Genomic DNA, 24,036 nt, shown 5'->3' with positions numbered 1-24,036 from the left:
GGGGGCGGTGCGGCGGAAGGAGCCGGCCGCAGCCTTCCGGAAGCTTCACGAAGCTTCGGGGGAAGGGGAGAGAGACCGGCGGTCACTGCGCATGTGCCGTCGCGCGGCGCGGGAGTCGTGAGTGCTGAAGGGAAACCAAAGAGCCGGGCGCGCCGTGGCGGGGCGCATGCGCACGCGCGCGGCTGGGCGCGCGGTGGGCGGGCCGCATGCGCGTGGCGTGGCGGGAAGGTTGTGTGGGAAGGTTGTGTGGGGGTGGCGGCTGAGTTTTGTCCGCAGCGGCTTGGAGTGGGGATGATGAGTGTAGGGATGCTATCAAATAGCTGTGCTTCTCTGTGGTCAGGAGACACGCAGGAACTGGCCTAAGGCTGATTCCGTCACTGGACTCGGCTTCTGGTGGTTTAATTATGTTTGAGGGTTGGATAGTCACCTCAGAAATATATATGAAGATGTGGCAATTAGAGCTGTGGTTGTTTGGTGCCTGGTATGTGTGCACTTAGTTTGAAAAACGTGTAGTAGGGATCATCTTGTTTGTGCTGAAATGAGGACAATTGCATCTGAAATTTAGAGTTCTTATTGCTGATAGGATTGTTCTGCTGAGTGCTGCTGTCAGCTGATGACCCTATGGCTTCTTTAATGTGTTACAGCAGTGTTAACTGCCTACATTTATATGGGCAAACACAAATAAGCTTCTTCTAACTTAATATCTGCTACACTGTTTTTAACTAGAAACGCTGAGTTTATAATGCCTGTTTATAAGGTGTGTGACATCTTAAAGCAGATGTGCTTTTTGCTAAAAACATTTTCTTAAAGGATGTGAAAAAATCAGGAAATTTCTTCCAATGTATCTACCAATTGGAAGTTAATAACAAGTGCGCTCTATTCACAGAATCACAGAATGGCCAAGGTTGGAAGGGATCTCAAAGGTCATGAATCAACAACCCCCCTGCCAGAGGCAGGGCCACCAACCTCGACATTTAATACTAGACCAGGCTGCCCAGGGCCCCATCCAACCTGGCCTTGAACATCTCCAGGGACGGGGCATCCACAGCTTCTCTGGGCAGCCTGTTCCAGCACTTCACTCTCTGTAAAGAACTTCCCCTGAACCTAAATCTTCCCTCCCTTAACTTAAAACATTCACTTCATTATATATCATACCTGATGCAGAAATTTGGTAGAGCCATCAAGACCAAGAGGTTGCTTCAGCTCTTAGTCAAAATATGAGTCAAAATGTAAGATAAATTGCTTTGAACCCAGCAGAAAAAAACAAACAACAACTCTTGCTATTAAGCAGGAACATTTTAATGTAAGGTGTGGTAATAACAATTTACAAAGGAATGAGTAAGAATATAATTAAGTCTTATGTTTTCTTATTCATATTGAAAACATTTCAGTTGTTTCTGTTTGTTGGATAGCCTAATTTGTAAGGAGAAGATTGATGGGAACATACAGAATCACAGAGTGGCCTGGGTTGGAAGAGACCTCAAGCATCATGAATCTCCAACCCCCCCCGTCACAGGCAGGGCCACCAACCTCCACCTTTAATACTAGACCAGGCTGCCCAGGGCCCCATCCAATTTGGCCTTGAACACCTCACACAGGAGAATGCAATTAAGGGCATTTGTTCTCTTAGGGCCAAGAATTGTTCTTAAAACTTGAAATTCACTTTACACAGTGTCAACAAAAATAACACATGAGAATAAAAATCTAATTTACATCTGCAAAGTAAACACTGTGCTCTTCCTGTGTCTGTGGTTGTATTTTAACAATTGTGTGCATCATGCTTCTGCTTGAGAAAGAACCAATTTCTTTCATTCTTGTCCTGAGATTATTTGGGGAACAATTCAAAAACATTCTGATATTATGTTTGCTGGATTAAGCAGTAGCATTCTTATTGTCTTAGTAGTGGATTTTGTTATAAATACTAACAAACAAAAGATGAGGGGAGAAAAATGAAGTAGAAAATCCATAGTTCCCCAGAAATATCATGTGATGCTATTCCACTGTTAGTTGCTACTTCAGTGTCATAGAAATCTGTTCGTAAATTTTCCAGAAGGAAAATCTGTTTGTTTCACTGTTCAAAATTTTGTGGTGTATCACATTAAAAAAATATTACTGTTTTTTTGTTACTAACTTTCACATGCACTTAATCTGTGAAGGTTACCAAGGTTTATCGCTCTTCTCTGTACATAGCGTTAAAGAGACTCAGTTTTTCTGTTTCCCAGAACAGCATACAAGTGAATACTGTTTTGCAATTAAGTAGGTCTTTTGAAGTTGCCTATCACCTGCCTACATGAAGCACTGCAGTTTGCAGCACACAATGATCATCTCACAGAACTGGGTATAACTTCAAAGGGCAGTTTCAGTGCTTAGAGGAAGGCATAAGAGATTTTCAATCCACTTTTGAAAATTGAGAGAATAAACTGTTCACATAAGATTTAGACTGTCATCTTGTGTGTATGAGAATACATTTTAAAAGCTTTGTTTATGATTGTAGAATATTTTTTGTGTAGAAACCTCTGTTTTTAGCAGATTTGAAATGATACTCAATATCTTTTCAATGTTTTTGGATTCCCAGCATTTAAAACATTCAAAGTCTATATATAATTTTTGATGAATTTTATCCTTTGATTTACAAAGTCTTCCAGACTGTTACGATGTCTTTAATGACTGACTCTTTTATTTGTTTTTCTGAGAAGCCTTACTAGAGAAGCAGTAAATGATGGGTGGGAAATAATCTGTCAGTCCCAGTCCATACTGACAGTAAGAACACAACTTCTTTTGCTGATTGGAGTTGGTGACAAAGTAGGAGAATTGTTCTGATTATGGGGATTTCTGAAGTAATTCTAGAGATAGGTCAGACTTGATCATTGTATAATTCCATGGAAAACTGCTCTTCTAGATACAGAGTCACTGAAATTAATGAAAAGGAGTATGAAAAATCAATGTCTGGGAAGGGAAGCTATACATCATCTGTTTTCCAGAAACAGTGCACATTCTTAAGAGTAGTGATGATTGATCTATGAAATACGTTTCCAAAGATTGCTATTTTTCCATCACTGGGAATTTTGAAATAATGTTTGGCTTTGTATAATACGTACTTGTTTTATATGTATGTGCATGAAACAGAGTGTCTTTCAAGCACAGATTACCTATTCTGAGTTGGAAGTGAGCATTGGGGATATTTGAGTTAGGATTTGCTCCAGGAAAAACCTGTGTTTTGTTACTGTGGGGATCAAACTAGATGAACAAACAGTGAAAAACAGTTTGTGTTGTGGTGGAGGAAATAAATCTCTTCTTCCCAGAGAAAACTCTTTTTAATTTGGGAAAGACTGAAGTGTCAGCAACACATTCATTGTGATGGTATTTTTTTCTCTTTCTCAGTCCTTTCTGCTTTCACCAAAGTGGAAGTTAGTGATCTACTACCACAATGAATGTGTGTTCATTCCTTGTTTGCAGAGCTACTGCCCATCCTGTGATGCTGAGAAGCCATGAAATATGTTTTCTTACTAGCTCCTGGAGATGACCACTGTCATGTGAAGCATTCTCACTTTTCCATCCAACTACTGTGGGGTATGCTGTATTGTTCTTAACATTTACATTCCTAAAACCTGTGCTTCAATATTTTATGACTTGTTAGCTAAGTTTTCATTTCAAGGCTCTGTACCATACTCTGTACCAAATAGGAAGTCTCTACCAAGTCTGTATTTGCTACTTCAGAACAAGCAGGTGGGTGAAAGGAGCAGAACACGTGAGCAGAAGGTGCTATTGAATTGTCAAAGGATAGATTGCAGAGCAGTTCTTTCTCAAAGACTACCTTAGGTAGACAGAAATGTCTATTTATTGTGCTTGATGCTTGAAAATGCATCATTAGGTCTATCACGTTTTAGTGAAGTTATCCTCTGTCAGCTGCCACTGCAAGGTAGCATGTCAGTATTTCCCACATCGATCTCTTGGACGCTGAATGCTCTCCATGTGGCCTGACGTGCTGCATGTGTTTTCTGGCTAATAGAGAGGCATTTGTGTCTCTCTTTGAGCTAGATTTTGTGCAGAGATTCCCTCTGCCAAAATTCACCCTGGATATCTAACAGTCAAAAGTTGTCCCATCACACACATACTTTATGGAATGCATACAAGAATTGCGTTTGAAGCAACAGCGTTTCACTGCAAACATGAAAACCAGTATTTCATTTAAGTTTTCAAAATGCAGAAGCTGTTGTGTTATTTTACTATTTCTTTTCTGGAAGAGCATTGAGTCTTGCTATCTGCAAGGCAGTACGTCTTTCACATAGAATTGCTAATCGCAGGTTTTCCCCAAACTCCAGACTACACCAGTTCTGAATAAAACTGACAGAGGCAGGGGAGTGATTGTCAAGGCTCTACCTCCAGATAGTGACAGAGCAAGAGAAAATAGCAAGAGAAAATGGCTTTAAACTGAAAGAGGGTAGATTTAGACTAGATATTAGAAAGAAATCCTTTACTATGAGGGTGGTGAGACACTGGAACAGGTTGCCCAGTGAAGTTGTGGATGTTCCCTCCCTGAAAGCATTCAAGGCCAGGCTGGATGGGGCTGTGAGCAACCTGGTCTAGAGGGAGGTGTCCCTGCCTATAGCAGGGGGTTGGAGCTAGATGATCTTAAAGGTACCTTCCAACACAAATTCTATGCTTGTATGATAGAGCTGCTGCTGTGGGTAATGCCTGAATGTTCTAGCTTCTCGTTAGTGGCAGTGGGCAATTTGGCCTCCCTCAGCTTCCTTGGAATAGACAAGGAACTCTGGAAATTTAAAAGGGATCTAAGGCATCTATGACAGTCAGGGCAGGGCGCTCTGTTTCAGATCTGGAAATATAAAAATTAAAAACAATTCAAAAAAATCCTTTCTTCAGGTAACTTAGCGGTGGTTTAAAATAAGATGTAAATCCCTGAAAAACTAATGGAGTCACAAGCCTGCAGAGCTTGCAATACACTGTCCAGTTCAACTGAACATAGTCAGATATGATGGGCAGAACATTTGAAAATGTCACATCTCACAGAGAAACAGAACAACTGGCTTTTCAGGCTTTTTTCATTCCTTCTGTGATTGCTGTTGCTAACATTTTTTAAATGCCAGTTTTTCCCAGGAGGTAAGAGATTAAAGAGCACCAACTTCTAATAATCCACCTGAACTCTTGCTGCTAAAAGATGGCCTGAATTTGAGTAGATGCTTCATTAAAGCTTGCCACCTGCCTTTTATATCTGGCTTTGCTGGCTTGCCTTTTGATTTTAAGAATTCATTTAAGGTGGAATTTTCAAAAGTGTCATCTAAGTAACCTAGATGCCTGCATCTCATTTTGAGAGATCCTTAGACAGTTATGGCTGGATTCTCAAGGGGTCTTTGAAATCTAAAAAACATGATTTTTTAATCAGTTTTCAGTGGTCTGCTTTCAGGAGACTGGAAGTTTCTTTATTGAATTCAATAGGATATGGGTTAAGTACAAATAATGCAGTGATACTTCATCTGTTTTTTTCTAAGCCTTAGCTGTGGAGTGGAACCTCTTTGATGCAATCTCTACCTTTCTTTACAGCCGTTACGTAGAGTAGTGCTTTGTAATAACTGGCAATGGTACATATATTATAATGATCTTTTTCATCCTTCCCGCAGCTGAAACAAGGATGAAATACAACAGGACCTATGAATATTTAAAAAATACAACTCCCTAGATGGGAGAAAATACTCAGATAAGTCATGTACTTGTAAGTACACATAGTGCGCTAATGCTGCAACCCAAAGGAATTTGAAAATAAAGGTGTTGGATTAGATGAATACTTGTGGGAGAGAAAGCAAAACATAACAACGTCACAACAATTAAGATATTAAGATCAGATGTTAAAAACGTGTTCACTTCAACATGTTCTGTATAACCAAAATGCACGGTTGAGCTTCCGCTATCTCCAGGTATTTGTCCTTTTCCCTTCTTTTTACTAGAAGGAAGTATTGTGTACAACTAATGATTTTGTGGATGATGGGGGGGTTCAAACCACCTATTTCAGCAATAGGGGAGGCTTATATTAGATGAAGAGACCTGGTCTTCGTTGTGGAAAATTCTAAGCTTTACTTTGTACTCTTTGCTCATGTTTTCAGTCCCGTTTGGTCAGTATTGCCAGACTCAGACATTCAAGGTTCTCCCTTGGAGAGTTCCCCAGATCCAACACTGTTTTAAAATGAGGTCATTTAAAGTACTGAAATACTTAGTTCTTTTTGTTTATCATCAAAATTATTGCTACAGGTGTTACTTTTTTGGGGGTATATTTCTTATTTATATATTAAAGAAAATGGGGCAGTATTGTGTTAAGTGTGCATATTGAAGAAACAGTAGATGCATTATGAACTCTGTGTGCTGGTTAAATAATCTCAAAGTATTTCTGGCAGCCAGAAGGTGGTAGCAGAATCCTCTCTAACAGCTCTGAATTGTGTTCCAGCAGGCTTTCTCAATACAAAGTGATTTTGAAATGCAGTTCAGAAAACATATTTTTTTCTAGTGGCAGGAACAAATAGCATTGACACTTTTTTTTGTTTGGCAGCATTGTTCAGTAGAAAAGTGTCTGCTCTTATCCCTGAGATGTCGTGCATTGGGAATGTATGTGGGATCTGTTACTTGGTTTTTGTCTGTGGGTTTTTGTTGTTGTTGTTGTTTTTTGTTTTTTTTTTTTTTCTTTGAAATTGTAATTAAGGTGTCTACAGAATTTTTAATGCCAAAAGGAGTCATTTACAAGCTGTCATGACAAGGTACATGTTGTATGTCGTAGTATTGCAAGACTGGAAGATGTCAGTATTATGAGATGACCAGATAGTGTATTATTTCTACCCAGAGGAATTCTATAGTTGTTTCCAGCTTTCCATTCTTCCAGATACCAGCAAAAGGCAGAGAGCATCCCCCAGGGCTGGGGCTGATGCCACATTACACTCTTAGCATTCTTAACAACAATTACACTTTGAAGATGTGAGGTATAACTCTTACTATTGTTTTATTGTTTTGTGATGGACTTGTGATACTCATGTGACCCACTGATAAGTCACTCACTGTGCAGTCATTCGTATATCACTAGAAACACTCTGCATCACTGAGAGAAATGACTGAGGAATTCAGGCTCAGGAACACAGCCTCCCCTTCATTTCCTTCTGAAGCACTGCTCTGGTGATGCTCAGTCCTCCTGTGCAGACTTCTTTAAGAAACTGTTCTTTATCTTAGATATAGTTTCTATGGTAACTACGTAGTTTTTTTGTTTTTTTTTTTTTTTTAACTTAGTGGACAGTTTGGAATGGAGGGAACAGAGTTTTAATGTGACACTGGGAATGCAGTGATGAAATAAGCTGGAAAAACAAAGTATTCTGTATTTGATCTATTTATCAGTAAACTGAAATAGTAGTTCAAGAGAGCATCAGTCTCCCTACCTGGCTTATAAGACAAGCAGCTCAGAGCTGCCAGAACTGTAGAGGAAAGCAAAGAAGAAGAAGCCCAAAGCAAGTCCTGCCACTGCTAAAATTTTGAAGCTAGCAGTCTTTTAGAATTGGACGCTTTTTACAGTGCCTGCAGCTTTCATTGTTTCCTTCTGCCAAAGTTCTGACAGAGAAAAGTATTCAGCAAAGGTTACAACAACAGAGTGTTATTTCATTGTTCTCCTCTCCTCATTTTCTGTTCTTCACAGTACAAATACAGAACTGTTTGTGGTAGTGTCTGTAGGGCAGTATGTATTGGATCCTCAACAATTATAGTGATAAAGAGACTGGATGAGCTGATTAAGAAGGCAGCAAACAATCACAGCAGATGTAAATAATGGATGGATATAGCTATGGATATTAATGCAGGGATACAAAGCATAGTTAAAAAGAACCTACATGTATATACAACATAGAAAACATTAAGATATTTAGATCATTTGTTTTGCATGTATGCATGGAAGGCGTACTCACAAGGCTTGAGGCAAAAAATTAGGTGTTACCTGAGGTAGAATTGACTGTGGATTGCCGGGTAATACCTGAGCAATTGGAAAGATGATTGGCTGTATTGCCAACAATCCTTTTTTTTTTTTTTAATGTTGATGCTGTAACTTGTACAGAGATAAACCAAAAGAAAACTTAGACAGTGAAAATAACTGCTTTTATGATTAAAGAGGGACTTGGTTTAATCTTATTTAGAGATCTGAATGAGGTGATGAAGGATGATGTGAGGGAAAAGATGCTGTTGGTGGAGTGCTCAATTTTTGTTTAAAAAAATTTTTTTTTTTTTTGATCAGTACTGATAAAAGAAATGCATTATCCTCATGTTTTTTTACAGTGTAGGGGAAAAGAGACCACATTAATCAAAAGTATTTTGCAAATTAGTTCAGCGTAATACTGCAGTGTGCAGTGACTGAACTTTCCCTCAAATGTACAGAATACAAAAAGTAGAATTTCTAGATAGGTGCAAATGAATAGTTTAGAAATAATATATATATTCTTTATCTCCAAGTCTTTGAGAAGTGTTCATGAAACCCAGAGACATTCCCAATTGCTTTAAATTGATACTTGGTATCTCCTTTGAGATTTTTGAAGGTTATTTTCTCTTCATGTAGTGCTGAGTGACTACTTGCTGAAAAATGGAGGTTCTTTTGAGATGTTTTGTGTCAGACACCAAATTAATTGGGGTACCTGAACTCTATTAGTCATCTGAAACATCTTGGTCTGTATTTCCTGCTCCTACTGACTTATTAATGTGGTTGTGTCAAGAGTGTAAGAGGGCAGAGAAGAAAATGTCAATGCAGTTATTTGCAGCTAATGCTTCCATCTGGAGAGAAAGGAGCACTGCTCGTCTTGCAGAGAGGATAGGATGCACAAACGTTCTGTAGAGTAAGATTCCTAGAAATGAACTGAAAACCCTATTCTAGTCAAGTGTGGGAAAGACCATAGCAGAAAAAAAAATTACTATACCTATCTTTAGTTATGAAAAGGTTAGGCGTGTAATATCAGCCTCACAATATCGGCCCTCATACTATCCTTGTAGTCTGTGGAAGGAGGAAACAGCACTTTTATAATGATTTCTCCTATCTGGTTTTGATACATGCTCAGGAAGGCAAAGCTTGTATCAAACCCTTTGAAATTTTGCTCTGCTGCTGATGGTGAGAGACCAAGCGAAGCATGAGGAGGCCCAAATGCTACTTTTACTTCACACTGGTCTTATTTCTCTGTATCTTATAGCACTGATGAAAGTGAAATCTGTAGCCTGTGTCTACTTAACTGTAAATAAATGGATGTGTCAGTCAGTGAGGAATTTTAAAAAGAAGTAGGAAGGCTGTGCAATTGATCATATGTAACAAGTATGGGAAAGTAAGCTCTGAAACTGCTGATGCCGATCACGTTGTCAGGCATGAGTAATTAGAAGAAGGACTGGCAAAACCAGGGTGTGTGTAATTTAAGCTGCTTGGCTGGACTTGCAGTTCTCCAAAGCAAGATGCAAGTAATCCTGTGTCTTTCTTGTTAAGACTAAATCCGTAATAAAAATAATGAGTTATTGCATAAAGTATATGGCAATATAATTTATATAAGGCAGTCAAGTACTAAATATCCAGAACAAAGTATTGAAAGTACCATTTTGTGGATGATACCACATTAAGTGGGAATGTTGATCTGCTTGAGGGTAGGAAGACTTTGCATAGAGACGTGTATAGGCTGCATCAATAAGTCAAATCTAATTGTGTGGCATTCAGTAAATGCTTGGTGCTGCTCTCGGATTTCAACTACCCCAAGCAAGGCTACAGGCTTGGAGAACAGAGGCTGGCAGAAAAGGACCTGGAGCTGCTGGTTGACAGCTAGCTGAACACAGGTCAGCAGTGTCCCCAGGTGGCCAAGAAGGCTGATGGCCTCCTTGCCTGCATCTGAAATAGTGTGACCCCAGGGCTTGGGAAGGGATTGTCCCCTTGTTTGTACATGGCATGCTGATATGCACCTCCAGTGCTCAGGCTTGGACCCTTCCCTGCAAGAAGAATATGAATTTGCAAAGTAGAGCAACAGAACTGATGAAGATACCAGAAAAGAAGAGTTATGGGGAGTGCCACAGGGAACTGGGGTTGTTTAATCTGAAGTAGACTGAGGGGAGACCTCTTGCTCTGTACAACTACTTAAAAGGAGGTTGCAGTGAGTAGGATGTCAATCTCTCCTCATGTGACAAGTGATAGGACACAAGGAAATGGTCTCCAGTGGTGCCAAAGAGAATTTCTTCACGGAGGGGATGGCTAGGCTTTGGAACAGGATGGGAGATGTGTGGATGTGACCTAAGGTACGTGGTTTAGTCATGGGACTTGGTAGGTCATGTTGATGATCTTGACAGTATTTTTCAAACTAAATTATGATGTGATTTTGTGATGAATATTTTTCATGTAAGATGAGCTGGATGTTCTTGTCTTCAGACTCTTATTGGAAAACAGGCCCCAGCAGATGTAAGAGCATTGAAAGCTGGCTTATTGCTGATAATAGAAGACCACAGAAGCTGTAAAGCAGCTCTTCTGGGTGGATGCTCAGGTGGAAAAGAGATTGATATGATGATCACATCTGCTTTAGGATTATCCCAGCCCAATAGGTTGAACTGTAAATTAAAACAGTGCCTTGCAGTGCGCACTCAAATATTTGTATGAACTACACTGTGTAGTCTAAGCACAGCAGCACCTGCCTGAGGATGGATTCCTGATCTCTGCAGTTGATGACAGTTTCCTTTCCATGTCATTTGCCTCTGTTATGATATGCCACAATCACTGCTTAAGATCTCCTCTATGGCAGCAATCAAAATATTTATCTACACACTGCAGCCTGTTTCTGAGATTAAGGTGATGAGGTGTGTATTTTCCTTACAATCTCCTAGTAATTTCAGTTACTATTCCACACTGGAAAAATGATCTCATCAGTAGGAGCTGTGAGATTTCCCTGTATTCACAGTTATGTGAATGCCACCCTTCCTGAAGTAATAATCACTCGTTAACCTTACATTTGCTGCTCTTTTGGATTTCACAGCCAGAACTGACACTGCTGACAGCTTGATAAACTGTTTGCCACTCATGATGGCTTTGCCTCTTCCAGGAACACTCTTTTCTGTGCGTACTCACTTTGAGGAACTACCCTTATTTTAATCTGAAGCTTTTGTGCAAATTAGGCAACCTTTGCTCCAGCAAAATTACTGAGGTTAACATGTGAGATTCTAGTTCATGAAAATGTGGCTCCCAGTAAATGAATGGTTTGTGTGGAATAATAGCTCTGTGGCACTGGCAATATGGCTGCGCCTTGTTGTGGGACCTTGTTGCACATGAGGATCTTGGCAGTAAGATGGCACCCTTAAGGATATACTTCGCAGGTCATATCACAGCATTTCATTTTATGGTCTGTGCTGACGATTTCCTATTTGCTTTTGGATAACTTTGTAACAAATTTGCTGAGAGATGGTGCTACTGCACTGTATCCAGTGTATTCTGACTTGCTTTGGGAAAAGAACAATAAAACTTAATTATTTTTTTTTTAAATATCACAGTAATTTCTGAGGCTCTAAAGAAAAATAATATTAAATATTACTCATGTAATTTTTTCCATGTATTCCTAGGATGAAAATTATAATTATGAATCAGGATTTTCTTTTTTAATTATCACAGTGTTATTGTATATAGCATCTCTTGAAACAATTAGATTGTTCCCACATGGGAGAGATCTTGGATTGTCTGAGTCTTCTTTCCGTGGACTCTTGGAACATCAATGTACATTTTCTTAATACTTTCTGAAGTAATTAAATATTTCCATGCATCATGCATGGGAACAGAGATACAGAAACATAGCTTGCCTGAATCAGATGGAAAGTCTTTGTCGAGGCAAGGAAATAAATCCAGGTAACCTGTGTCATATCCAATTTGCTTGCTGATGGTCAGATGCTCCCTCCCTAGGAAATAATTTGGGAATGGATGTTTATCCTGTCTGGCAATGACAGAAACACATGTGTAACAGCAGATTGAGCAGGAATGTGGTTATACTGCCTATGTCCTCTTTTCCAGAAGCAATGAGGCATAACTATTTTATTACATTTGTTTTTAGGTATTTGTTAGGGCTACTACTTGTTTGTCCGAGGCTACCTGTAAACACAATGTGATTCATGCAAAACTGCTCGAGGAATTGCTCGACTCCGAAAGCACAGTTTAGCCTTTATTTGACAGTTGTTTGCTTAATGCAGAAAATGTCTACGAAAGCTATGAAAAATGAATCTGTGCTGTAACACACTGCTTGTATAATCCACTTGATGTATTCTGCAGAAGATATTACAGTGTAAAGGAATAATAAAGACAGTGCCAACCTTGATTTTCTTTTCTTTTTTTCTTTTTTGGCTATGTTGTCACCTTCCATATTATAGCAATAGATTTTGGCCTAGATGGAGATATCGTAACTAATAAAATGTCTTTATAATCCAAGTTATCTTCTGAGCTGAGATGCTGAGCTTTGAAAAGGACCTTTTTTAATTTTCATCTAATTGTAACATGCATGGAATTGTCTTCCCCTTGTATGATTATTCTGATTTAATCTTGAGCCATATGGGAGAGATGCAATGGAACGGAATAATAAAGCACAGCTACCTCTCCAGAAGTAGGGCATAGTCAACATGTACTGGGATGCTGTCACTATTGACACATCTTTTTCTGTGGATAATCTAAAACAATGAGCAGAAATTAGGTCTCTGAGGGTCTTTCTACCTTTTCCTCAGATCTTGGAGAAGGTTTTAGAGTATGACAAGTACATTGTTTCAATGTGAAACAGAGGGTTGCAATTTCCAATGAAAAACAGAAAATAAATCAGTATTCTACAAAATAGGAAAAATTGAAAATCGTTGTTCTAGACGGTGCTTTGTTCAGAAAATGAAAGTGCGATGGTGAGCAATGCAAATGCAAAAATGCAGAAACAAAACATCTCCATGCTGTTTTGCAGGAAGGAAGCCAAATTTTTTTGACCTAGCTAAAGAAGACTAAGAAGAAAATTATCTGAAATAAAATGCCAATTTTTGAACTGGATTCATCTCCATTAGCATTTTAATTTGGATCAAGAGTGCACTTTGGAAGTGAATCTCAAAACCCTTGGCATGCTTTGATTCACAGCACAGGATGGAAGTCTGGTAGCATGTCTAACACATTTTGGTTGGTGATGAGAATGCATGAGATGGGGTTGGGCTAGAAGGAGGCTGAAGAAAGCCCCTGAAATGATGTGATATGGAGTGAAGTAAAAAGAGTGTGACCAGTAGGTAAAGGGAGGTGGTCCTCTCCCTCTATTCAGCCCTGGTGAGGCCACGTTTAGAATACTGTGTCCAGTTTTGGGCTTCCCAGTTCACAAAAGACTGGGATCTCCTAGAGAGAGTCCAGTGGAGGGACACAAAGATGATAAAGGGCCTGCAGCATCTCCTGTATGAGGAAAAGATGAGTAACCTGTGTTTGTTCAGCATGAACAAATATGTAGGATAACTTCTTTATGAGGACTGGGACAGGTTGCCCAGGGAGGTTGTGGATTTTTCTTCTCTGGAGATATTCAAGGCCTGTCTTAACATGTACCTGTGTGGCCTGTTTTCAGGAACTTGCTTTAACAGGGAGATTGGATTCGAAGATCTCTTGAGGTCGCTTTTAACCCCCAGAATTCTGTGATTCTGTTGTTAAATCCTCAAGGCCTGGCACATGCCTTTTGGTTACCGATTCTCTCATGGTTGTCTGTACTTACAGACCCAGACACAACGGGCTTCAAACACTGACTGTGGGCCAGAGCCTTCATATGGAGATGCACAACTGCTTTCATGGTTTTAAAATAGCTGCTTTCTGTTTAGGTGAGACCTCTGTGGGCCCTAGTTAACACCCTCATTGTCAGTGAGAGAACAACTCTGCTGAATTGAGCTCCAGCCAACCAAGGTGATGAAGGTAGGTAGCAGGTGGGCTCTGTCATCAAGAAAGGGGACAACTGAAGGGACAGAGCCCCAGTGGTTGTGCTCAGGTTTGCAAAGCACTCAAAAAACTTGAGGAATGTTGCATTCTCCCTGCTGGAGTCCCAGTCATGCATAATTGTTCCCCTAAAATGTTTATATTGGCTTGCTCTTATATCTTCTTGTTTTAAACTTTCAGGCCCTGGTAAACACAAGTTGGTTTAGCTCTCTTACATGGTATAAATAATTCTCTTCATTCCTTGATATTGCATCCTTCTAGGTATTTAAACTGTTTTTATCATCTCCCTTCAGGCTCCTTTTATCTGACAGTATATATTAGGCTCCTGTTTTCTCTATATTTATGTCTCAGTCTCCAATCTTGCTTTCATTTATTTGTCTATCTCTGTCTTTAAATGTGTGGGCTAAGCTAGCATACTGATATGGCATTTTGCTGAGGTAACATTTCCTATAATTCTAGGTAGATAATTATCATATAAAGCCCCACATATTCAGTTTAAACTGTATTAAAGACACCTGCTGTTACAGTTTCTCTTACTTATCCAGCTTTGTTAAATTATATATCTAATGGATGTGGGTTTTTGTGTGTGTGTGTGTGTGTGTGTATAATTTCAGGGAAACTTGCAGTATTATGGCCATCCAATATTTAAAGAGAGTTTATAAACAGGAGGGAAACAAACTTTTTACATGGGTAGACGGTGATAGCACAAGGGGAAGTGGTTTTAATGCAAAGAGGGGAAAATTTAAATCAGATGTCAGGGAAGGTTTTCACTGAGATGGCAATAGGGTGCTGGAGCAGGTTGCCAAGCGAGGCTTTTGATGCCCCATCCCTGGAGATGGCAGAGGGGTTGGATTTTGATGATCCTTGAGTCCCTTCCAACCCAAGCCATTCTATGATTGCATGATATTAGGTTTGTACAACTTTGTGAAAGAAAAGGGAATAAATTTTCATTTGGTTTGGTTCAATTAGTTGCTTCCATATGGAATTTTCTGGTTGTGTTCAAGATAGCAGAACCATATTTACAAATGTCTATACCTGTTGATAGTTGAGAAGAGCCTGATTTTGGAACCAGAGCATTTTTTTAAGCAGCTTACTGAAGCAAATATGCTTTGGTATATTTAATCAGTCTGAGTTTATCAGTGTGAGGGGCCAGAACCATAAAGTGTAATTGGGCAAAGATTTCCTGGCAATTAATCTTACAGTCTAGCTTTAAAATTATATGGCACTTTTTAATCCTATATCAAATTCGTTAGCACATTTCTGTAGAGTTGAGCTTATCTACTCACAGAGAATAAGCTTATTTTCTCAAGTGTCAGAACTACTGGCCTTTTTGTATTGATGTATTTTTCAGATCTTTCATTTAAGTATAAATTTAGCTCCAGGCTGATTGGCATATGAGGTCTGAAAAGATCATAATGTTAGGTGGCGCAAAAATAAGTTGTGAGATAACTCTAAATGTTCTTTAAATTGAGACAAGGGTGTCATGTATTTTGCTCCATGTAGAATGAGATGAAGGATGCTGATGTTTTCTAGATGAAGCCACTGACAGAAACATGTTAAACAAACAAAAATAAGGCATAGATTTTTCAGAGGGGAGCACTTTAGGTGTAAATAAACACCTGTTATCCACAAGGCCTTTCATAGGGAAGAATTTGCTGAAGAAACTTGCACTGGAACAGGCTGCCCAGGGAGGTTGTGGAGTCTCCTTCTCTGGAGATATTCAAGTCTCGCCTGGACGCCTACCTGTGCGACCTGGTGTAGGGAACCTGCTTTGGCAGGGGGGTTGGTCTCGATGATCTCTAGAGGTCCCTTCCAACCCCTACAATTCTGTGATTCTGTGAAACTATCTCTTGCCTTGTGCTTTGGTCTACAATTAACTCAGCACTGTTTCTGAGTGAAAGCTGCTGTGATGATTCCCCTAGCCACAGGGCAGCTGTCTATTTTCCATTCTCCTCCTTATTCCTCAATTTTCTCTTCCTTCGTTCCTTTGTTCCTTTCTTCCTCCCTTCCTTTCTTTCTCCCTTCCTTTCTTCCTCCCTTCCTTCCTTCTCAGTTCCCTACCTTCCTTCCTTCCATCCACCCTTTTCCCTTCCTTCTTCTTCCTATCCCTCCCACATCTGATATATTACTACAGCCATCAGTAATACAGACGGAAAAGGAATGAAACATAAAGTCACTGATGGATCAAGAAACAAAACCGAAAAACATAGCATGTATCACAGGGGAGCACAGTACTCAGAAAAAGTTATTGGATTTTTCTTTATTATTATTTCAAAGTTAGAATTGGAATGATAAAATCAGAAGTAATTGAATTAAAGTCCATAGTGCTGCATGAATAATACTTCTGTAGTTCTGAACACTGATTTCAAGAGCTTTTTAGTTATCTTGTACGGCCATCTCTATACACGTCTTATTGGAAACTGCATCCTGTTCTGTCCAGATGCTGAAAGTGTCCAGTTGGGGTTTTCTGTTAAGGAAACGTGCCTGACAATCCAAGAAACTGATGAAAGAAACCTCAGAAAATTGCACAAACACAGCTTGGTTGAGTCAACTTGTAGGGATCTAGGAGATGTTCACTTTTCATAGACAAGTCCACTGTTAACATCAAGTATAATCCTTAAAATTCATAGAATCATAGAATTGTTTGACTTGGAGGAGACCTTTAAAGACCATCTAGTCCAACTCCCCTGCAATGAGCAGGGACACCTACAGCGCCATCGGGTGCTCAGAGCCTGTCCAGCCTGACCTTGAGTGTCTCCAGGGATGGGGCATCCATCATCTCTCTGGGCAAACTGTGCCAGTGCTACACCACCTTCACTGTAAAAAAATTTTCTTGTATCAATGTAAATGTCCCCTTTTCTTGTTTGAAAGCACTCCCTCCTGTCCTATCACCACAAATCCTGCTAAAAAGTCTCTCCTTTCTGTTAACTCCGTTTTAGATACCGAATGTCTGCTCTTTGGTCTCCACAGAGGCCTCTCCAGGCTGAACAGCCCCAGCTCTCTCAGCCTGTATTCACAGGAGAGGTGTTCCATCCATTGGACCATTTTTGTTGCCCTCCTCTGGATATGCTCCAACAGTTCCATGTCTCTCCTGTACTGAGGACTCCACATCTGGATGCTGTACTCCAGGTGAGGTCCCATAGAACAGAGCAGGATCACCTCCCTCACTCTGCTGACTACACTTCTGTTGGTGCAGCCCAGGATATAGCTGGCTTTCTGGGCTGTGAAAACACACTGCTGGCTCATGTCCAGCTTCCTACCCACCAGTACTCCCAGTCTTTTCTGTCAGAGCTGCGCCCTATCCTTTTGTCTACCAGCTTGTACTGACAGCAGGGGCTGCTTCCACCCAGGTGTGAGACCCTTCACTTAGATTTATGGAACTGTATGAGGTTCTATTAGGCCCACTGCTTGAGCTAGGTCTTTGTGGTTGGCATCCTGTCCCTTGAGTGTGTTCACCACACCACACAGCTTGGAGAAAGTAATATTAATTCTCCTATGGTGGAGAGCATAGTATGTTCAACAGCAGGGCTTTTTGTACTAAAATAATTGAGCAATGAAAAATCCTGCTCAGGACTGTATAAACAATTAATCAAATTTGGGCATGTTATAAAATATGGCTTGGATGTTCATCCGATGCAAATCAGCTCTTGTTTGAAATCAATAGAGCTGTGGCAATTTATGCCAGCAAAGGGCTTGGCTCTTTTTCATTTGAATGAATAATATACCCAAACTATTCATTTTTCTTATTACAAGTGCCAGATTTCAACCTGATCATTCACAAAGCTGTGGAATACAACCAGTTTTAAACTTCCCTGTCTCACATAATTCAGTGCCTTCTAGGGTAGGGTTTGTCTTGTCCATTTTTCTCTTCTGTCATCCAGATTAAATAACACAATTGTGAATTTAGTCATGCTACTTGTCTGATTTCAAAAGTTAAGTAGAACTGTAGTCTTCTATATGCCTCCAAAGGCCTGCTGTAATGCTCATGAAATCTAAGTGTTACAGTAGCTTGAGAAAACTCCTGCCTTTGGATATTTAATGATATGAAGGCAAAACTAGAAGATTTAGACTGATGAGGAGCTGGGGTTTTTTTGTTTGTTTGTTGTTGTTTTTTTTGTTTGTTTGTTTTCTTTTTTTTTGGACAGAAACAGAGAAGTATTTGTAGGAAATAATATTGCATCGTATGTGTCGCAAATCTCAGTGGGAGATGTTATAGCAGAAGGGTGATTATATTTCAAAATCAAACTGGTTTCATTGATTCATTCATATATTTCCACAAGAATGTACAAGCACCAAGATGCATGTCAGGTCTGCTATTGGAGCACCAAGATGCTGGTGTGCAGGCAAGCAGACCGAGATTCCTTGTGGTGACACAGTGGGCAAAAAGAAACAGGCCAGCTCCTCTTCATGTCCTCTGAGTTCAACTTACATTGGTTATTTTTGACACAGTTTTTGTTCCCTTGCAAATTGGCAGGAATTGGTCTATGCCTCCTGTCTCACCTAGGAGTCATTAGGTTTTGATTGCTGTCTTTTTCTTCCCAGGTTGGGTATCCTAGGAAGAAACACAAGGTGTGCTACCATCTTGATGACCTCATGATTTAAGTGGCATCAACACATTGTTATTCTAGCCCTTCTCTTGCCATTTGCTCCTTCTGGTATTCCCACACCCATATGTCTTTATTCCTATCAATCTAAACATCTCTACTGCAACTCTCTACAGCGTGAGACAGATACTGTTCCGTTCCCCCAGTAGACATTTCTGATGGACTGTGATGCTGAAAGATACGTTAATAGGGGCATTACAGAACTGATATTCAATTCTTGTCATAAATTGCCATATTAAATATCAGTATATCATTACTGCTATATTATTTTCCTCTAAAAGAAATATTGCAATAGTAAGACGATTATGGACTTCAGGAGAAGGTACATTAAGCTTGTTTCTTAATCCACAATCAAGTATACCTCATAACATGGGCAATTGCTGCTGAGAAGTATTAACATAATTGGCGTGTCTCCTTGTTCATGGGACAGAATTAATCTCTTCTAAGTATGGACATCTGCAGAGCTGACGTTTACTTTTGAGCTCCCCACCTGAAATTCTATGTTATTAGTAAAGAGAAATTTCTAGGACGCTGTTGTTTTGACCTGTTTTAGACACCTACTTTAACATATAAAAATCAGGAACTAAAAATGTTTACTTTTTTCCTGCTGATTATAAAAAAAAGCCTAGAGAGAGTAGTTCAAATGCAGAAGTTTATATTTAAGCAGTAACTATTACTACAGATGTCTGCTGTTATAATAATGGCCCCATGACTACCACTGTGACCAGGTGTGGACAAAATAAAATTTGCCAGCTGCCCCCTGAAGAGTCATATCAGTGGAGGAAACATTTCTGGAATATAAAGAATTTGAACTAAAGTGCATTTTCCATATATGTAGGGTGGAAGGATTGATTTCCTTTTGGGTGCAATTAAATATATTTCTATTTAGTGGAGGGGAACAAAATCTATTTATGCAAGGAGAGAATTTTATGCAGAATCTCTCTTTTTTTTTTTTTTTTTGCCTAGCACAAGATAACAGTCAATCAAATGTTGCTTGCTCATGAGAGAATTTTGTATTCAATTTTCGTTCTTAGAGTAACTAAATCAATAACCTGTTTAGCTCCTCTAGCAAATGGAGATCAGCACCCATCACAGTTATCAGTGGCAATTGCATTGTAGTTGCTATATTTCTAACATTTCAGTTTTCAGTCATGACTACCATGAATTGCTGCTATCCTTGCTAGTCTTAAGACTCAGATTTTAAGACTTTTTTTTTTTTCCAGATAACTGATTCGTATCTTTCTTATATACCCTGTCGTCACTGCTGTTAAGGTGTAATGACTGTGCAAGACCTGTTTTAGCATTATGGGCAAGAATTGCAAATGTAACTATGATTTTCAATACTTACTCTGAAATACTTGAATGAGACTTTGTATTTAGTGTTATCTGAAAATCAGGTACATTGAGTCAGAGTTTTGGTGTTCATGAATGGAGACCTTTCTTGTGAAATTCACATCCAGCCACATACTCACAGGTGTCTCCGGAGACATTGTATGTTTCCAGAGATGAGCTACTTCAGTTTAACTCCCACTTCTGTTTATGAGGTGATAGAGCTTAACTCAGTTGCCTCTATATTCACGTCTGCTAGGGCTCACCTACCAGATGTGTCTGGCATTTAGGGTATTCTTCCACATAATACCACAGAACAGCACAGATCTTATCAGTGATGTTTCTGACAGCTTCGTAAGGACATTAGAATATATTAGTGAGCCCCAAATGATGCAAACGCCTTAATTTGGGTAACTGAATCCAACTCCAATTGCTTTTGAAATTCTTGGGCAAAAATAAAAGGCAGAGTGTGTCTTTTTGAGTCTCATTTCACTAATGTAAAGGAGAAAGTAGATTGTCATGAGTGGAATTTTCTTTGAATGACACAAGGCTCATTCTCCTACCATAAACCACTTTTCTACCCTCTCAGGACCCAAAACCCCAAGCCCCAACATATGTAATTATTGTTAGATTAGATCCAGATGTTAAGAAATAACAAACTGTTATTAAAAGCTCAGTGGAAACATTTCAGCAAAATGAAATGCAGTGAAGATGGTCACAAGTATATCCTCTCCAATGCTGCCCTGCAAATGCTGTGTCATTATTCATTTTTTAACTGTGACGCATGTTAATACACCAAGTCTGATTCTTTCTTTTTTTCCTTCTTGAGTTATTCTTTAGTGTTAGTTCCTTCGTACAAAAGATCCTAGCAAGTCATACACTTGTGATGTTCAAAGAGCTTGCCTACAGGAATAAAATGGAGTTCTTTGAAAAAGTGTGTAGGATCAGGAACAATGGCTAATATTTACTAGTTTACAACGGCAGATGATAAATAATAATCAGTTGCACAGCAACAAGAAGTCAGACTATTGCACAAAATTGCAATCAGTCCTTTAGACTTTTCTTTATCGCTATGAAATTCTGCTGAAACTGATAAAGAGGGGTCACAAATAATGGCTCCTTCAGAATAAGGGTTGCCAGCAAAAGGAGTGATTGTACCATGTGGCATTTGAAATTGAGAGAAATGGAAGCATGCTCAGTCCCGGAGCTCTGCTGCAGAGGACTCGTACTCAAATAAAAGAAAAGGGATTACAGCTGAAGAACTCAAGAGCAAGATGGTGGCAGTGTGAAGTGTATTTGAGAGGCAGGCCCAGCAAAGACCATTCAACTTTTGAAGAATTGTAAGAGCTGTTAATATAATTGCATTAAATTCATAACTTCTTATACAGCTTTTCTGTAAAATCTGAGATTATGTCATGTCTTTGCCCCTTGTATGTGTCATCATCTCAAGACAGTATCGTGCAAAGATGCTGTATGTACATGAAGAAATGTGGTTTAACTTCCTTTTTAAGATCTCTTGGATTTTTTCAGTTCTCTCTTTTTAGAGAAGAACTTGCAGCATCTGCTGAATAGGAGCCCTGACAAAAATTTAGAAACAAAAAATGTGAAGGTGAAAGATCTTGAACTTTTCTCAGTGGAGTTTCCCATTGTGTTGGCTGTATTGTTTTAATTAGCCCCACCACTGACAACATACATTTTGATGATTATGTTCCTGTTCAGTGCTATTAAGTCAAATGCTGTAGTTTTAGCTGCAGTGCAGAATGCTGATTGCAGGTCCTTATGCAGTGCACCAATATTCTTGTGTCAGTATTACTACACATGTGTTACTTGTAAATATCTTCCTTCTACAACACTAAAACTTTGCTTATTTGTGGTCAGATATTGCTTTCTTACATACACAGTGCATTAGTGACAATGGCTAAGTGACAACTGGCTGAAAGACTAATCTCTGAAATTTAAATGAACTTTTTCCCAAATCTGTAATCAATAAAACTGACGTTAGTAATCCCATAGTTTCTTCCATCCATACTCAGAACTCTGAATAGTGCAATTTGAATAGTGCAATACTTGTGCAGTCAGTATTTTATACACAAGGAGTAGTGTCCCAGAAGGAGTAGGGCATTAGTAGCTTTGAATTATTTCATCATTCTGAGATGGAGTGTGTAACTGGTGCTAAGGGCAAACTTTTCTTCACTTCAACAAATCTCTTTTAGAAGCTGTATCACAGACTGTCTTCCAACCTTAATCTGAGCTAGATTACAGTGAATATTGATAGAGAACAGAGTAAAGAACCGTACGGTGGTCCTATATCAGAACCTGTCTGGATTTCGTAACATTATTATGTTCTTATGGTCCAACGTGTGGAAAGAAAATGTCTATATGTTGTTATGCTGTGTATTTCATGTCAGAAATGCTGGGAAAACATGCAGGGGTGGAGAAGGAATCTTTTCTGCAAATGGCCAGTGAAAGCTAAGTGCATCATGTAAACTACTCCATGCCACCAGCATGACTTAAATAACTGGAGGTACTCTGTTGGCTGTCTTCACAGAATCCCTAAACCTATGGAACCAGTGGAATGGCAGAGGGGATAATGGGTTTTTTCACCTGCTTTAATTGAAACAGACATACATTTGAATACCAAATCTGAACGATTCATCAAAGTCTGTTTTTATATTCAGGATGTGATTCATCTCACACTAGCATAGAAACTTTTAAACTAGTTCCCAAGAATCCAAAGTTTCAGAAGTCACTGCTCACAGCCTTCTAGACTGCACACTTCCAGAAGCCTGTTCTTTTACTCATTATGATTTTTTTAATGATTTCTCTCAAGTGCTCAAAGATAGTTATTGAATAATATTAATGAGTGCACTGTCACTTCTGACATGGGAGTGAGTCAGTTATTACCAAGGCTTTTGTATGCTCAAGAAGGTAGAGACTCAGAAGATAAAGTATATACGTACATGAATTGACACAAGCATGGAGTGATTTACGCAAAGGCATTAGATGATACATGAAGCACCTTAAGTCTAATGTTATTATAGGCATTGCTTTATAATAGTCTTTGGATATTCTATAGGAGTCCACAAAACAGGTACTCATCCAAAATATTGAGGATTCTGTAACATTGGTATGAATGCTATACTCATTCACTGAATCTAATCATTCTGTATTATAAATTGGTGTCAATAACAAGAGCCAGTCACAGTGTTTACCCATACCTCACCTTTCACAGATCTTTTCACAGTAATGATTTCACCAATTTCTTATTGCTGAGCATCATGAAAGTGTCTTGGGTCTTCAACTCTTGCCCTGTATGCTTTGGCCAAAAGGCACTGGGAGTATGTTTCTGTCATCACTGTATATGGATTCAAGGCCTAGAGCTTGTGGATTACGAAGTGAATTAGCCACTTGCTAGGTTGCCACTACTTTTGGAAAGTTGCAAAACTTTTTGAGTTCTGGTGCCATCGTACTTACAGTGTCAAGTTCAACACCTTGATTAGGCTACTAATCATAGGACACTTGAAAATAACTGACAGTAACAAAATCTAAGAGTGGATTTCAAGAGGTCATGAAATCATGGAATCATAAAATTGTTTGAGTTGGAGGAGACCCTTAAATGTTACCTGGTCCGACTCCCCTGCAATGAACAGGGACATCTACAGCTTGATCAGGTGTTCAGAGTCCCGTCCCCAGTGTCTCCAGAGATGGTGCATCCACCACCTTTCGGCAACATCTAGCTTTTAATCTTCATCTATGCATGAAACTCTCTTATTTTAAAAAACTCATTTCAGGGTTTAGACAGTAATTACTGCTCTTTTTACCCACAATATACTTTATATAAAACTTTTCACAGTACCCAAGTGAGCAAATGCTGTTGTGCAACTAAGTCTTCCCATACTGTAACAGTATCACTGGCTGCCTTTTGGGGATCAAGTAACAAAGGCATGTTTACACAACAGAAGAACATGAGAGCTATATATTATTTCCTAGTAAACAGAGACTCAGCAACCCCACAGCACTATAAATTGGTTTCTTAATAGTAAATAAACCCATCTCTCACTTTGTCAGTCAGCAATGGAATCTGATATTCCCCGCACTCCAGCTCTGATAATATTGTTTATTTTATACCCCCGGAGGCTGTTTCCATGCTGA

At 39.3% G+C, this 24,036-nt stretch overlaps 1 long non-coding RNA gene across 1 annotated transcript; it reads left to right on the top strand.

Moving 5' to 3' along the window:
- Positions 1-17: 17 nt before the first annotated feature.
- LOC146545829 (uncharacterized) lies at positions 18-21,831 on the top strand. The gene is made up of 4 exons (XR_014881129.1): positions 18-117; positions 13,840-13,930; positions 16,891-17,080; positions 18,494-21,831. It is a non-coding gene; the product is annotated as an uncharacterized LOC146545829 (long non-coding RNA).
- The last annotated feature ends 2,205 nt before the right edge of the window (positions 21,832-24,036 follow it).

Source organism: Meleagris gallopavo, chromosome 1 (assembly GCF_905368555.1).
Source record: "Meleagris gallopavo chromosome 1, MGAL_WU_HG_1.1, whole genome shotgun sequence".
Lineage (NCBI taxonomy): Eukaryota > Metazoa > Chordata > Aves > Galliformes > Phasianidae > Meleagris > Meleagris gallopavo.
The sequence above is the reverse complement of the archived record's forward strand: the minus strand, read 5'-3'. Positions and strand labels throughout refer to the sequence as shown.